Source organism: Ictidomys tridecemlineatus, chromosome 10 (assembly GCF_052094955.1).
Source record: "Ictidomys tridecemlineatus isolate mIctTri1 chromosome 10, mIctTri1.hap1, whole genome shotgun sequence".
Classification (NCBI taxonomy): Eukaryota; Metazoa; Chordata; class Mammalia; order Rodentia; family Sciuridae; genus Ictidomys; species Ictidomys tridecemlineatus.
The window spans coordinates 19,424,877-19,442,608 of NC_135486.1; the positions used below are offsets into that span (position 1 = coordinate 19,424,877).

The 17,732-nt window shown below is 34.8% G+C and overlaps 1 long non-coding RNA gene across 1 annotated transcript; it reads left to right on the plus strand.

Annotated features, from left to right (window-relative positions):
- The first annotated feature begins 1,684 nt into the window (after positions 1-1,684).
- LOC144367011 (uncharacterized) lies at positions 1,685-14,530 on the plus strand. Its single transcript, XR_013426224.1, has 5 exons — positions 1,685-1,799; positions 2,641-2,761; positions 12,792-12,898; positions 13,315-13,487; positions 14,144-14,530. It is a non-coding gene; the product is annotated as an uncharacterized LOC144367011 (long non-coding RNA).
- Positions 14,531-17,732: the final 3,202 nt, after the last annotated feature.

A 17,732-nucleotide genomic window follows, 5' to 3' on the forward strand; every position in this document is an offset into this window, starting at 1 on the left:
CATTAATTTGCTTTCATACATGCTAATTTGTCATATTTGTGATTATTTACATTGTTTAAATTATTTCTCTACCACAAAAATGTTTCAATAACTATTTTCAAGCTTAATATCTCATAACTTCTCTGTCAAATATGATAGCCAATATGAGTTCTTTTAAAACTCAAATACGGTTTATTAAAAGTACAATCAAGAATTCAGTTTCCCAGTCACTAAAGCTACATTTCAAATGATCAGTAACTTCATGTAGCTGGAGGCTAATATTTTGGACAGAAAATATATAGAAAATTTTCATTAATGCTGAAAGATTTATTATCCAGTATTGTTTATATATTTCAGCAAGTATTATTGGAGAGATTTTGATAGCTAGAAGTCTGTCATTATTCTGTTTATATGTTTTAGTTTTCATGCATGCAAATCAAAGGAATTACTAAATTTAATGATCATACTAACAATTCATAAAAAGTGTTATATTTTCCATATTTTCAACAATATTTAATTGTTAGTTTTCCTAAACTCGTACAAAGAAAGGTTCTTATTACTATGATTTAATATATTTAATTACTGGTGATAATTTAATTCATATTTGTTAAGTTTACATTTCTAGTTCACCCAATGTCTTAAATTTTCTCTTTTTTATATGCTATATTGAATATACTTTTCATATACAGTAGTTACCCCATTAGCAGGCATGAATTTACTGTTTGCATTCTATTTACCTCTATGTATATTGCTATCTAGTAAATTGATTAAAGTATGCCATTCCTGAGTTGTCCCCACACTATTTAATTTCCTCTGCTTTCCAGAATTGTTTCCATATTGCCCATATTATTGTTTTTCTCTGAACTTACTTCCAAACTGGGAAGATCTAACTAGCTCATGTCTTAATAGGAAGGATGGGGGAATTGACCTTGAATTTCACTTCCAGTCAACTGGCACAGTTTTTCAGATTCTATTTTCAAATCTGTAACAGAAGGGAAGGTTGATGTGCACAGTTCCCAGTCCAATTCCCCATTCCTGGCAGTTCTTCCTCTTCTGGCCCTGCTCTACTTTGATTAAGTGTTTTCTGAACATTGTTTCCAGGTTTTCTGGTATTGAGCCAAAAAACGGAGCCAAAGTTGTACACTGAGGATTACACTTGTCAGCCAGCATTGCTACGGGGCTATGTTTTCTTTGCCCTTACTTACAGCTATTTACCCATGGGAGGTCTTGCTCTCTTCACAACAAACTTTGCCGTCACCTGTTTTTCCTGTGTTCTTCCAGTAATTAGCAGTGATTTGAGATGCCTGTCTCAGAAAAGATCTCCAGAACAGGGTTTTATAGGAGGCCTCTGCTTCTGAGAGGTTCTGCATCTTGGAGTTAATTGGTCAATAGCGGTAGAATTAAAAAGTATTTTATCTAAGAAGTCCAAGTTGGCCGCTGAGAAAATGAAGAATTTTTTTCTAGAAGTTAAAGAATGGCTTTAAATTTTTCCACTTTTCCTCCATCTAAGTCTATATGTAAATATATTTATATACATTAGACTTAGATGGAGGAAAAGTGGAAAATTATATATATATATATATATATATATAAAATTTACATTAATTATATATATAGTTTTTTTTCTCCCCAGAGGGATTACCAGGGATTGAATCCAGGGGTGTTTAAACACGGAGTCACATTCTCACTTTTTTTTTTTTTTTTTAAACAGGATCTCACTACCTCCTTTGGTTCTTACTAATTTTTTTTTCTCCTTTGCTGAGGCTGTTTTTGAACTTGGAATCCTCCTGCCTCGGCCGCTATAGTCCCTGAGATTACAGGTATGTGCCACTGTGCCTGGCTACTTCATATTAACATCAATTCCTGTAAGATTCCAATGTTAGATTATCTGTCAGAATTACTATAGAAGATTGTTAATGGTTTCTAAATATTTCACTGAATCTCCATCAGGATTATGTGAACAGTTGTGAGAGAGCCTTTAGTGTCTACAAAACAGCTCTCATTTTGAACCTGAAATTTCTGATCATTAAATTCCCAAATTTTTATTTTACTATAGATGACTGTAAATGCTGATGAAGTTAGCATTAAAGATAGCCTGTGAGACAGTGATTCATTGTAAATTAATTTGATAAATCAAAAAGTCTTTCTTAATTTGATAAATGGAAGCATTGAATTGAAATATTCTCATTTCAAGGATTCCTCTAAAAAGAGCAACATGAGGGAATTCCTTAGTGAATAAAGCAAATACCTAAGAGCATTTTTTTAGCAAAAACAAATTTGACATATTAAAATATGTATGTGTTCTGCTGATATACTTTAGTTTATGAAAATAAAATTCCTTAAATACAATCTTACATTATTATATACACATAATCCTTTTTTTGTTAACAAATTGTTCATCAATTGAATTGTGTCTATTTCACTTTCCAATTCTTTACTTGCCAAAGTACGCTGTGTTAGAAACAGTAAACACAGTCATGTGTTATATTGCCCTGTAGAGCATGATTTTGTAATTTTCCAAGTGTATCATGCTATTCTGCTTTGTTTTAAATAATTATAATATCAAGCATATTGCATTGTTTTGAAACAAAAAATATTGCTTTGTCCTTCAAATCTATACTTTGTGAAGTATAAGTTTTCTTTTTTCCTTCGGAAATATAGTGTCAAGTTTCTCAGTTGTGCAAGGTGTCGAAATGCTACAGTAAGGAGAAAAGGAGAAAATCAGTAAAGCAAATCTTCTGATGAGAAATACTCAACTTATTTCTTACCTGCAGTGACAGTGGTAAGTTAGAATTGGAAACTGGGAAATTTCTTATAGTAAAACTTCCTCTGCACATTTGTAGAATATTATATTCATATTATACCCTTAATTCTACATTTAAAATATTGGTAGTAGAATATAGAGTTAATTTGTGGGGGAAATTAACAGTAGATTTCTCACATTTTTATCACATTGTGCCAGAAACTTTTGATGGAATTCAATAAATTACTTTTCATATTCATTAAAAAAAAACCTGCAAAGAAAGACATTAATAGTACTGCTTTTTTTTTCTTTTATGGCTGTGGTACCTGAGACTCAGATCACTGCTGAGTGACTTGCCAGTCTCTCAGAGTAAATGCCACTGCTGTATTCTATAAAGTTCATTCTCTATAGACTTTAAAGTTCAACAATTAATTGCCTAAAATAAAGAAAAGAAAAGAAAAAAGGAAATAAAAAGAAAAGAAATAATTTAAAAGTATTTTTAAACATATAGAGTATTGTTAAAACTAATAGACGAATATAAAATAATTAAATTTTCAGTAACTATTATATAAATTTTGCATTTTATTCTCTAGTTTAACTACATATATATTTATATTCTAATGAGAGAGAGAACAAAATCATTATGTCGTATTGTTCTTGTGCGATCTCAGAATGATCTCACAAATTTCAGTATGTTAACATATAGAAATTATGGTCATTTCTAGCTTGAAACACACAATGATAATTTATCATCTATCTTTTCCTTCATTTACATGAACTCACAATTATTTTACTTTTTATAATACTTACTCATAGATATACTTTAACATAGAGTAGAAAAAACAGAACAATATCATTGTTATAAAAACTAAAGATGTTCCCAGGGATTCTTAAACAAAAGTGAACAGAAAAGTAGGAGAAAGTGGACCTAGCTGAGATTTGATGTCAATGACACATTTTTGGAGAAAGATTTAAATATTTAAAGTTATATCATAGAGTATGGGAAATTTATTCTAGTCTATATATCATTAGAACTTTGGAACAATGATATATGTTTTAGAGTATCTTCTTGAAAGGCAACCTATTGCTCTTAAACTCATCCCCATTCTTGGAGCTAGGGTGGATGCCTGCTTTATACTCCATGACTTTGCCCTGCCACCTGCAAATACCAGATCTAGAAGGAACCCTTGAATCACTTTTAATCTCTCACTCAAATTAGGGGTATGTGTTCGCCTAATAACAATTTTAACTTCCCAGGCTTACACAGTTAGAATCCCTGGAATTCATAGATTGGTTGAAAATTCCATTCAAGTAATAATATAATTGTAGTTCCTGAATGAAGTATACATTTTGGACAGTACATTTAGATTTTCTAAAGCATTCATAAGGTGTCTGACTTGCATAGAATGAATCACTTAGGAAACATTTTCTGCCAAGTCTGGTGTACACTGTACACAATTTCATCAAAATTAGTTAAATCCTTTATGAAAGGATTCATTCTTATATAGTACCAATGCTACAGTCAAGGTGAAAATCATGTGTTAGTAATCAGGCAGTGGTAGCTCATAATTTATTCACAACTTTAACTTAATGTCAAAAGCTATAGGGGTGGTTAAAATCACCAGCTGTTCATAAAGAAAAAATGTCAATAAATAAAGTTAATTAATGCATAAAGAAGAATCCAATGGAAGAGGAGGGCATCAAGGAGTGCTGATCACCGTGACTCTCTGGAGAGAGGTGGGCTGACAGTTATTAATAGTGAAATAATACAATATCAATTTAAGTCCAATGTAATAAGCTGGGAGCTAATATGCAAACTTTAGTTGAAGGTAGAGTCATGTTGTGTAATGGGAAAATATAAAGAATAGAATGCATACTTGGCTTATGAAATACTAGTAAGACTCATGCATAAAGTAATAAATTTTTTTGGAAATCAAATGATGTGAGAAATATGTAATTGAGTTAACTATAGCATGATTAAACTGCTAGATTTTTATATTTAGCACCTTATTTAAATGTATGAAAACAACCAGTGCAGTTCAGTTGTAGAATAGTTTAGATATTATTGCAAGTTTTCCTGATAAGAGTAGATAAATTAATAGACACTGATATAAATTCTAAGGAAGGCAAACATGGGGGAAAGGAAAAAATTGACATAGAACTTCCTTCATCTTTTGAATCTTTCCCTTTATCCATAATTACCATAGATTCCAAGTGATTTCCCCTTGTAAAATTTTGAACACTACTTGGCAGTGTTCCTTTTACTAAACATTTATAAGAAAAAAAAGTCCCTTGCTGTTATATTCAACTTATGCAACATGCATGATTTTATTTTCAGTTAAAAATTTTAACAATGTACTTTTCAAAGTAGCAATTATGATGTCATTGCAATTTATTTTTACATTAAATCAAGTGAATTCTATATATAAGTGAATTCTATATATCTGGGTGACCCTAGATGACACTGTACAATAAAGCATGGGATAAAATACAAAACTTAATTGGGTAAAATATTTGTATCATGACATTTATGTCATTTTTTGGAGAAGACACTGGTATTCTCATTAAATGATGAGTAAATTTTAGTTAAAATTTTTGCATTTATTTTGAATAAAACTCATTTTCATCATAATTTTAGATTTACAAATTATTAGCTCAGTGGTAGAGTGCTTGCCTCACACATTCAAGGCAATCCAATCATCAGCACCACATAAAAATAAAGATATTGTGTCCATCTACAACTAAAAAATAAATTAAAAGAAAAAAATGTCGTACTCAGAAGACCCATATACTGCACCCATTTTCCTCTATAACTAAGATCATACATTAGTGTAATATATTCTTACAATTAATGGACCAATATTGTTAACTAAAATCCATATTTTACTAAGAGTACTGAAGATTTTTTTTGTTTTGTTTTACCAATAATTTTTTTCTATTCCAAGAAACAACCCAGGATACTTATCATTCTTATAAATTTTACAGAACATTTTTCAAATGACAGTTGTTTTGTCAAGGTTAGATTGGAGTTATGAGATTTAGGAAGACCACAGAGATACAGTACAACTGTCATCATATCATATACAGGGTAAATATTATCAACATGACTTATTAAAGGGAATGTATTGATAATGTATAGATGAAGAAAAAATTACTTGTGGAAACCTAGTGATTCATCATTTTGGTTGACTATCAAAAAAGTCAGGTAAAACTACTTTTAACTAAATATTAAGACTTTAATATTTGTTTCCAGAATTTAATCTAATACCCTTTTGCCCTACAAATATCAATGCAAAAATTGAATATCTTTGAAGTGCTTTGCTTAGAATTCTGATTAAATAAATTTGAAACAGCAGTACCAACAGAGTCATGAAGCTGGCTTTTTCCATTTGAGAGCATACAGAGAAGTTGAATTTCCTTTAAAGTCCTTGCATTCTCTTGGTATTCAGGAAGGAAGGGAGGGAGGGAGGGAGAGGGGAAGGAGAAGAGAGGAGAAGGAGAGGAGAAGGAGAGGAGAGGAGAGGAGAGGAGGAGGAGAGGAGGAGGAGAGGAGGAGGAGAGGAGAGGAGAGGAGAGGAGGAAGAGAGGAGAAGGAGAGAAGAGAAAAGGAGAGGAGAGGAGGAGGAGAGGAGGAGGAGAGAAGAGGAAAGGAGAGGAGGAGGAGAGAAGAGAAGAGGAGAAGGAGAGGAGAGGAGGAGGAGAGGAGAGGAGGAGGAGAGGAGGAGGAGAGGAGAGAAAAGGAGAGGAGAGGAGGAGGAGAGGAGAGAAAAGGAGAGGAGAGGAGGAGGAGAGAAGAGGAAAGGAGAGGAGGAGGAGAGAAGAGAAGAGGAGAAGGAGAGGAGAGGAGGAGGAGAGGAGAGGAGAGGAGAGGAGAGGAGAGGAGAGGAGAGGAGAGGAGAAGGAGAAGGAGAAGGAGAAGGAGAGGAGAAGGAGAGGAGAAGGAGAGGAGAGGAGAAGGAGAGGAGAAGGAGAAGGAGAAGGAGAGGAGAAGGAGAGGAGAAGGAGAGGAGAGGAGAAGGAGAGGAGAAGGAGAGAAGAGGAGAGGAGAAGGAGAGGAGAAGGAGAGGAGAGGAGGAGAGAAGAGGAGAGGAGAAGGAGAGGAGAGGAGAAGGAGAGGAGAAGGAGAAGGAGGAGAGGAGGAGGAGGAGGAGAGGAGAGGAGAGGAGAGGAGAGGAGAGGAGAGGAGAGGAGAGGAGAAGGAGGAGGAGAGGAAGAGGAGAAGGAGAAGAGAAGAGAGGAGAAGGAGAGGAGAAAGAGAGGAGAAGGGGAGGAGAAAGAGAGGAGAAGGAGAGGAGAAAGAGAGGAGAAGGAGAGGAGAAAGAGAGGAGAAGGAGAGGAGAAAGAGAGGAGAAGGGGAGGAGAGGAGGAGGAGGAGGAGAGGAGAAGGAGGAGGAGAGGAGAGGAGAGGAGAAGGAGAGGAGAAGGGGAGGAGGAGAGGAGAGGAAGAGGAGAAGAGAGGAGAAGGAGAGGAGAAAGAGAGGAGAAGGGGAGGAGAAGAGAGGAGAAGGAGAGGAGAAAGAGAGGAGAAGGGGAGGAGAGGAGGAGGAGGAGGAGAGGAGAAGGAGGAGGAGAGGAGAGGAGAGGAGAAGGAGAGGAGAAGGGGAGGAGGAGAGGAGAGGAAGAGGAGAAGAGAGGAGAAGGAGAGGAGAAAGAGAGGAGAAGGGGAGGAGAAGAGAGGAGAAGGAGAGGAGAAAGAGAGGAGAAGGAGAGGAGAGGAGAAGGAGAGGAGAAGGAGAAGGAGGAGAGGAGGAGGAGGAGAGGAGAGGAGAGGAGAGGAGAGGAGAAGGAGGAGGAGAGGAAGAGGAGAAGGAGAAGAGAAGAGAGGAGAAGGAGAGGAGAAAGAGAGGAGAAGGGGAGGAGAAAGAGAGGAGAAGGAGAGGAGAAAGAGAGGAGAAGGAGAGGAGAAAGAGAGAAGAAGGAGAGGAGAAAGAGAGGAGAAGGGGAGGAGAGGAGGAGGAGGAGGAGAGGAGAAGGAGGAGGAGAGGAGAGGAGAGGAGAAGGAGAGGAGAAGGGGAGGAGGAGAGGAGAGGAAGAGGAGAAGAGAGGAGAAGGAGAGGAGAAAGAGAGGAGAAGGGGAGGAGAAGAGAGGAGAAGGAGAGGAGAAAGAGAGGAGAAGGGGAGGAGAAGGAGAGGAGAGGAGAGGAGAGGAGAGGAGAGGAGAGGAGAGGAGAGGAAAGGAGAGGAGAGGAGAGGAGAGGAGAAGAGAGAAGAGAGGAGAAAGAGAGGAGAAGGGGAGGAGAGGAACTGGGAGATAGCAAATATGTGCCAGGTAGATGATTCAACCAAGTCATTTTTGGACCTCAGTGAATGTAAGAGCTTCAAATGGACCTGCTCATTTGCCTACTTTGGAATTTGTAGAAGGACAGAGACAAAAAAAAAATCCTCACAAAATTTAAAGACACAATCTCCTTTACTTGAGTTTGTGGCCCCAAAATACAATGATTATGTAGTCTTTCTCAGCCAATAACAATAACAAAAATGTGGTTTAAGACGGTCCTGAAGAAAGGCTTTTGAATCTGTGAACACAATAATATTTGCCTATATCTACCTCTCCCGGGATTTCTTCCAAAATATTCAAAATATTCATAAAAATCAAACAGAAATACACAAAATGACACCTTAAGCCGAACTTTAATTATTGCCCCAAATAACTCTGAGCAAACAAACAATTCCCAATAAGTAATCAATCATGACCGTGTCCAGCTGCTCATTTTGATGATGAGCAAGATCACGGAAAAAAATTAATGGAAGGAGAAAATAGGAGAGCTAGCGACAGCCTACATTACATCCTAAACTAGTGCCACAAAGAGGAAACCTGTAACCTGAGTGGGGAAGTACTGAAGGGTGTAATGGGAGGCAGGTTCATTAACCTCAGCCCCATTCTATTTGGAGTTAGATGAGTCCTTCTCTTGGAGGACTGTCTTGAGCATGCAGGGTGTTTAATAACATCCCTGGCCTCCCCCTACCCCCATGCTAGCAGCAAACTCTACCCCTCCTTCTCTAGTCCGGGTTATGACAACCAAGAATATCTCCAAACATTGCCCAGTGTCTCTTATGGGAAAACTTCAACCCCCCTTCGCTGATAACCATGGGTTTAAGTGGGAGGAAATTAAAATCCATGCAATTAAGTATGTTAGTCCTTAAAAAAGTGTGGCTTCTGGGGCATTTTCAAAGTGAAAAATGGATGGGAGGGTAACCTCTGGCAATTGTTTGGTGGGAGAGAAAAACATTTAAAAGGGGAATATATACAGTCGTTCATGACCAAAGATAACAATTATTCGGATGACAGAAAAATCTCTTTCTCCACCTTTGAAAAACATTCATATCCACTAAAGAATCTGAATTTTTTCAATCAAAATGTCAAAAGCAAAGGTGACTATACTGAAAATCTTGTATGCTACCCCACATTGATGAAACTGAATGGGAAGAAAGGAAACACCTGAAGGGAGGTCAGGTAGTAAGAAGCAGATGACATTTCAAAGAAATGTACCTTAAAGTCAGTGCATTTTGTATTTTTGTTTTCTACATCCTACATAGCTTATAAATATTCAATAGTTAAGCAACACTTGAAACAAAATATCATATAAAATTAGTCGGAAAAAACAATTGTAGAGAAATTATAGAAAGAATAAAACAGTGAAGAAAGAGCAGATTTTTTCATGTGCTTCTTGGATTCTTCTCTCAAAAGAGCAGTCATTGTTTTGCGTCTTTTTTCAACTTCATTCTTTGTTTCCAAAGCTTTATCTTAATCTTCAATAGATAAAACATGGTCAGGGCTGGTCTGAACATTGCCCATGGATCTTGATTTCCTCGGCTAGCCTTTATGTGTGTGTTTCTCTCTCTCTCTCTCTTTTTTTCTCTCTCTCAAAGCTGCCTGTTTACAGTTTCTGCTCCTTGATTGACCTTCTACATGTCAATTTCTTCATAAATAAATTCTATAATATAGATAATGCTGTTATCAATGCAATATTACTTTTATTAGAGATAGTTCAATTGATGGAGATTTATTTATGATCAATTGAAGTGACAAAAAATTCTGTTTTGAGACATTTAATGTTCTTAAATGTTAATAGAAGAGACAATAATCCAGTTGAATAGCTGCTCACCAAGAATGGAGTCAATTCTTTTGAGTAAATGTATTATCCAAAGGCCATGCTACTACTGTTAAATGTTATAGTTTTTCATTATCAAACGGGATTAAAAGCATGACATCTTTCTTTATTTTGAACATAAAAGCAATTTGCCTGAACCTATTATAATATGTCTAATTTATTAACCATATCTTGGGATATCATGTGCTTAAAAAAATTATACTTTTGTAAACCTCTATGTGTCTTTTCTTTTTAAAAGAGGAACACAACTGTCAGCATGTGGAAAAGTCATTATTATAATTAGAGAAGTATTGAAGACCTAGAGTTCATTCAACAAATCAATATTTAATTAGAAATGTGTCAAACTGCAGATACTGGTTACTATAGTATATGTTGTTAAAATGAGATGTCCGTTTATCATTGATGTAGCTGTGAAGAGTAGGTCACCAAGATCTAAATAAAAATGAAATTAAGTATCCACATGATGCTGGAAGACAGCCAAAACCACTCTTCTACTATGACCTCCATAAAGGAAACATGTCAGCAGGTTTCCCAACAAAGCATTGCAACTTTTGTCATTTTTATAATTGGCTCATGCATTTGATTAAATGAACTTTAAGAGTGGTAGAATCACACAGTAGACTTTCCACTGACTTCTTCTAATTTCAATTTTTTTAAAATAAGAAGACATTCATAAGTACTTTTAGTTTTTGTCTTCTTTATGTGATTTAATGCACGCATATAATTATTATAGATAATGAAAGCTATTGCATACCCTCCCCTTTAAAAATTAATCAACATTAGTGTTAAGTGAATTTCCCATCATGGAGTAACTTAGTTGTATAAAGCAAAGCTGAAAAATTAAAAAAAAAAAAACATTTCTTAATTTGTGAAGTATATAGGAAAACTTCTGATTGAATAAATATATTATAATAGTCATATTTTATATTTTGCATACCTCTTCAGAAAAATTATAAGGTAGTGTATTCATTCAAACTGCATATTAATATTTTACTTAAATGTGCTTATTTAAATTAATGAGTGATTTATTTAATACTATTACTATGCTGATTTATATATGAGATGTTACATTTGCATATAAAGTATTCCATGAATTATAATATGTTAATATGATGGAATATTGTATAGAATTTTTCAAAAAAGACAAATTAATATAACAAAAGGTAATAAATGTAGAAATATTTTATGTACATATGAAAATTTGAATTTGAAATTGATATCTTTATTTAAGATATGTAGATTTTAAAGTACTAGTGATAGGAATACACACCTGTCTGAGGTTGACTTAAAATATTTTAATGTTTGAGACAAGATGGATATGAGTAAGATGAATGATTCCATACTATTCCATAAAAAGCACATATTCAATGCCGAAATACAAGAGATTGGGATTTTAAATATGCAAAATGTGTTCTATTCCATGGAAGTTCACAAAATAATGTACTTTGTGCAAGAAATAATTGTGAGTTTGAAGAATGTTAATTGTTTAATGTTCAAAAGATCAAATAACAAGTATTAAATAATAATGAAATTGAGATCTAGAAATTGAGAAATGAACTTTGTGTCAGTAAGAGGGAAATAAAGATTTTATTTAGAAAAGATCAAGCTATTATGATTTTGGAAGTTGTCTTAAAATATGCTTTATATTAGTTAGACATCATATATCAGCTAATGCTAATTTATTTGTCTTTGTTGTTTTGTTGTTTGAAAAAGAGTTCTCACCATGTTATCCAGGCTGGTCTTGAAGTTATAATCCTTCTGCCTCTTAGCCTCCTGAGTAACTGTGATTGCCGGCATGTGCCAACACACCATGATTCTTATTTAATTTTTTAACTACACTAACGTAGGACCCAATGCTCAGCAGCACACTTAAAACTGGCTTACGTTCATGTATTAATAAGCATTGCATATTTCAAAGGAAAAAACATCAAAGGCCACAGAGCCAAAGAACAAAGAAAGGAAAGCCAAAGATGAAAAAATTCATGAGTTTGGTAAACATGAGACTTTTTCTTCGGGCTAGATTTGAATTTCCGTCACCACTACTGGGTTGTGTAAACTTGGTTGTTAAACATTCTTTAATCTGTTTCCTCATTTATCAAAAGTGCATAAGAATAACTCTTCATTCAATATATTTTTGTGAGGGTCAAATTAAATCCATTGGTAGATTTACAGTACTTATAAAAAAGCTAAATAGTAAGTGATTGATAAATATTGGCATTTTGCTTCACCATAATCCTTATTTTTACAAAGCTGTAGTAAACAGAATAATGAGCTTATTGATGGAAACAGGTGATACCTTTCTTCCAAGGATAATTTGCTTTCAAATTTTCATAGAAAACCCTACACTTGGCTTTCTGTGTGTGCGTGTATAAGGTAAATTCATTCAAGAAAACTTTCCAGAGGAGGGCTTTTTCCCCCCCCATCTTTTTCTCCCTATCAAAAACATACACTGCCCCTTCAAAGTGGCTACGTTCAGGATGACAACAGCTGTCTTTGGCTAAAATTCCGAAAGGAAGAATGAAGAAGCTATAACTGAACTTAATAAGGAGGTTGAATAAATCTCCCCTTAAAGTGTGAAAACACACACACACACACACACACACACACACACACACACACACACACATACACTTCAGAAAAGAATTGAGCACTGAAAATTGTGTGCAAGGCAAAGACAGGCAGAATGTAAAGCTAAAGCACACAGTAGTTGTTATGGTTTGGATATGAGGTGTCCCCCAAATGCTCACGTGTGAGATAATGCAAGAAGGTTCAGAGGAGAAATGATTGGGTTATTAGTGTGTTAACCCAATCAGTAATTTAATCCCATGATAGGCATTAACTGAGTGGTAATTGAAGTGGTAGGGTGTGGCTAGAGGAGATGGGAATTGGTGTGTGGCTTTGGGGTGTATATTTGCATCTGGCAAGGGGTCCAGACCTCTGTCTTTGCTTTTTGATAGTCTTGTGAGGTGCTTCCCTCCACCACACTCTCCGGTCATGATGTTCTGCCTCACCTCAAGCCCCTAGGAATGGAGCCAGCCTTCTATGGACCAAGACTCCTGAAATGGTGAGCCCTCAAATAAACTTTTCCTCCTAAAATTTTTCTGGTCTGATCTTTTAGTCATAGCAGCAGAAAAAAAAAACTGACTAAAACAGCAGTCATAGGGAAAGAAACATGACAAAGCTGTGCCCTTACATTCTAGCACAGCTTCCCTGGACATTTATACTACAAAGTGGGTGTCTGTCAGGAGTTAACCATCGGGTTGGGGTGGGCACAGCAGGAGGGACAGGATAAACAGGAGGGGCTGGAGTGAGTGGGAGGTCAGAGGAGTGGAAGAACAGAAGGAGAAAACCATCAGTCATCACTGAAGAGACTTACATTAGAAAACAGAGAAAGACAGTTGACATTTTGCAAACTGTTTTAATAAGAGGATGAGGAAATGAATATCCACACATAGAATATGTCGCAAATTCATTTTTCAGATGTCCAGGGTGATGTTTAAAGAAAAATAATGGTACTGAAACATAAGAGCCGACTGAAAACAGCTACGGCAGGGGCTTTGCCAAAACACATCTGCTGTATGAAACTGGAAAACTTTGTCATATTCACAGTTCTCCAATGAGAACTCTACATGACTGGTACTGTGACACAAAAGGTAAAGCTCAACAATCCTGTTTTGATATATTTTTGTCTTTTGATTATAAAAGCAGATACTTTTCGTGTTGCTTTCTCTTAAGGTGGTCATTAGAAATGTGTCTGCCATCCCCGGCAATTCACAGAGAGGGACTGTGATATTGTAGAAACAACATAACACCTTCTGAGATGCTGCCAGGTGGCTGTTAGATAATGTCTAAGGATATAATTATTCTCATGATAATCAAGTATGAGAAGAACTAGTTTAGAATAGTTACAAAGTATAAAAGGAATTTAAAATGTTTATTCGAACGTTAAATACTGTTAATTTCTAAAACATTAGAGTTTTGCCCTTTTGAAATATTTAAGAACTTATAGAGATTTATTTCACTGAGAAAATTTAAAACCTCTAACCTGTGAATGCCGTTCCTTTGAACATCTTAAAGCATCACCCAGGAACATCTCTCTTTCTTCTGTTGAGTCTCAACTCCAAGTGTCCTTGTTCCTCCCCATCCCATTCCCAGCCTGATAGATTACTCGGAGAAGAATATTCTGTGAACAGGCAAGACTCACTGCCACTGCACAGGCACATAATAAAGTGTGGACCTTGCACCTTCCTTTACTGTATAGAGACTTAATGCTTGTCTTTATTTTCTTCTCCTTTTTTTTTTTTTTCAGATGGTGCACTTTCAAATGTCTACTATGGTGAAAGACAGTTCATGACACGTGGTGATCTGATAACTATTTCAACAAGTTTTCAGCCATTTTCCTGTTTCTAACATCTTCTCAACATGGCTTTCAGAAACATTTACTATGATTTATTCTTTACCTTGGATATTTCTAACTCTTCCAAAGCAGCCTACCTTTCATATTTGGGATGTATAGAACTGAAGTTATAATATATACAAAAATAAAAGAATTTCCTGCTTTGACAGTTTTATTTTTGTCATGTTCTTTTGCTTTCTCTGAGACCCTGTGATTTTTTTAAAGTCTTGTATGTTTATTTTACTTGTATTTGAATAAAAAGCAGGGGAAATCACTGCTTCAGTTTTACATGTTTATCAGAAGTGCTGTTATTATACTATAATATACATAAATAAATATAAGGACACCCTTCCAAACTGACTTATTGTTTATTTATTTGAACATCGCTCTCTACATAAACATTCTTATTACTACCTCAGAGTTTTACTAAGTTTTTTTTCTTGCATGGAATAATTCTTTTGAATACTATTCATAAATTACGTGTATGGGTTTTTAGTATTTTAAGCAAACTCACCATATATCAGTACTTAGAATTTTCCATATTTTTGCAAATTTTATTATATTCTTATGGGAAAATGTGTGTGAGTTTTTCCAAGAGGTCTGGCCATTTGAAAAGCTTTTGTCAGGAAAATCATCCTGTCCTTGTATGATTTGTTTCCCAAATAATCACACAGAGTCACATATGTAACGACACCATTGAATTTTAAAGTGTTCATAAACATTGCTCCATAGCATTACTAATTAAGTCTTATTTAGCATAATTCAGCAAATTACATGGAAATGGACTATTGCCAAGTCCAACATTTTCAAGAAAATTGTAACTAAATAGTCTTTTGTGCTGTGCAGCCTCATAGAGGAAATGGATTTACCATATACATGGTCTTTTAGTCAAGTATCAAATTGAAACATTCTCAGATATGATCATTCAATCAAAAGTGGGCCTTATTGTCTTTGCACTTCTGTTTACATATTTTTATTTTCTGTCCCTGAATATAAACTTACATCACTAATGGAAAGAAGGATGTGGAATTAGTTCTACTTGTATGTGGATAAATTTACTACATACTAGGCTATAATTTGAAATTAGTCATCATCTTATTTTTCTCCAGACTCTGATTCTTTCTGTGAATTCTTTGTAACCAAACTCTACTTGTGCTTTACCTTTGGACTCAAAAGCTGACTCTGATACCAAGTCATTCACAAGTAACTCAGGCATTCATTTCTCTAACTTCTCATTATATAAAACACTGCATTTATTTTATGCCATTCATTATTTAACAACATGTACTTATAGACCATATGATGCCAGATTTTAGGGTGCTTTATAAACAGGAACACAGAAAATCTGAAAATCTGAAATAACAACTTCTGTTGAATGTTCTACTAGTTTACAATAAAATATTTTATATAACCCTCTGGACCTTATGCATTATTCCTGATTTTCATTAGCTAACTCACCACAGAATGCAATTACATAAATATCTGAATCTACTTATACACACAGCGATATGTTCATATTGAAAAGAAAAGGGAGATACATTAGGAATAAAGACATCATGTTTTTGTTAGGTAAACTTCTTGTGTTCCAGATGCTTTCTTTTAATAGTAACTCAGTCATTGTAAATATGTCCATTTTTATTTTAAAACTGACAAATGATTGAAAGCTATGAAACAATTTACTGAGGATGAATTTTGCCTATATTATTACTCTTAAAAATTGACCAAAAAACAAAGTAACTGGATTAATTTATTTTTAAAAATTCTTTCTATATAATATACCATTTTACATTTTGTTTTATAATAAGGTTCTAATGAGTACAGTATGTCTCTTCCCACATTTCTTATATATTTATTTAACATTTTGGTGAATTCACTTTAACAGTCATTTTGCTGTTTTCCTCTTTATTCCTAATCAAGATTTATAAATGGGAGTGTTTTATAATTTAATTTCAGATTTTTTAATAAGTTTTGATCTTATCTAACAAATCTGTAGACACTAGATTTAATTCATAGCCTTTTCATAGCTACTTTTCATTTGACTCTATTAGCAAAAATACCATATTCCTGCAGCAAAATCTGAAGAGACAAACTGTGGGAGGTGGGACAAATCACTGGGTGAAGCTTCCAAGAGATTTTGAAATGGACACACTGAAATAGAAGGCATTTTTTAAAGCTTTCTGTGTTACTTCTTCATCTACCACCATTTTCCTCATGAATTGTAGACATCCTGAGTGTATAACAGTCATCTTGCAAGAATGAAAAGAAAAGTCTCTTGATAATGAAGGCAGAGAAGAAAATAGAAGGATCAAAATTTCCGATCACATTGTTGACCCATGGCTCCAGTTCCAGGGTACCTATATTGAGACTGTTATTCATATGAAACAAAAATTTTACCTTCTTATCTAAGTTTTTATTATCCAGTGTATTTAAATATATCTATTAGTCAGCTTTTTGCCACTGTGATCAAAATATCTAAAAAGAACAACTTAGTGTAGGAAACATTTATTTTGGCTCACCATTTAAGAGGGTTCAGTCCACGTCAGTCAGAAAGGGGAGCAGGGTAAGAAAAGGGCCAGCCTCTAGTGATATTTCCTTTAACCAGGCTTCACCTGCCTACAGTTTTCACCCCCTCTTAGCAGCCTATTCAGATTATTAATCCATCAAATGGAATAATCCACTAATCAGGTTACAGCCCTCATGATCTAACCACTTCCTTAAATCACCAACATAGTATATTTTTCTTTTACAAACTTACAAAATTACAGAAAAGTATAGAAACCAATGCAACAAATAAGTAAACTAATACTGATTTATCAGTTTTTTTTTTTTTTTTAACTTCTTACCTGAGTTTGCTCAAAAAAGTTGAGCAAAATCTCTGGACATTGACATGTTGGGGACTGTTTTAGTTAACATTTTCGCTGCTGTGACTAAAAGGACCAAACCAGCACAATAACGGAAGAGGAACAGTTTTTTAGTCCATAAAAGGCTGGCTCCATTCCTCGGGGCTAGAGATGACAAGAGTGTGTGGCAGAGGGAAGCAGCTCACAACATGGTGACCAGGACGTAGAGAGGGAGACTTCCCTCTCCCGATACAAATATATACACCAAAGCCATGCCATAATTCTCATCTCCTCCACCATTTCAGTTAACACTCAGTTAATCCCTATCAAGGGAGTAAATCTCACAACCCAATCAGTTTTCCTCTGAGTCATCTTGCATTGGCTCACACATGAGCTTTTGGAGGACACCTCAAATCCAAACCACTGAAGAATATGCAGTATATTTTTCTTTTACAAATTTACAAAATAAAAAAAAATATAGAAAACAATGCAACAAATAAGTAACCTAATACTGATTTATCAGTTTTTAATATCAGAGTTTGCTCAAAAAAATGCTTTATTTTATGCTTATTTTAAAATCTATTTTGAAAATAAAACAACATGATGGAATGTGGACAAATATTTAAAGTCTAAATTATTCTGTTCCATTCAGTAGTCACTTG